The following is a 345-nucleotide window of genomic DNA, read 5'->3' as shown; positions in this document are numbered from 1 at the left end:
AAAAAAAAATATAAGTAACAATAATTAATAGCATTGAATTTAAATGAGATACCTTGTTAAACTTAATTGTAATTGCAGATGTCCTAATCGGTCTAATGCATAGGAGAATGACCTTAGAAAAATATTTCGTCGTCGAGGATGCATATCGACGAAGTTTAGCCGTGGGTAACGACCGCTATCGGTAATATAATAATATGCTTGTACGTTAGAATACTCCTATAAGATATCCAACCTTGTTTTTCCCACCTGATTCGCAGATGTTAGACAATGACAACCAATACAGGTAAGAGGAAAGAACTAAGAATGCGCGGACAGTTACCTACCGTTATTTATGACTTTATTGCC

The sequence above is a fragment of the Polistes fuscatus genome, unplaced genomic scaffold (assembly GCF_010416935.1).
Source record: "Polistes fuscatus isolate 324 unplaced genomic scaffold, CU_Pfus_HIC Scaffold19, whole genome shotgun sequence".
NCBI lineage: Eukaryota > Metazoa > Arthropoda > Insecta > Hymenoptera > Vespidae > Polistes > Polistes fuscatus.
This window is presented reverse-complemented; position numbering follows the sequence as displayed.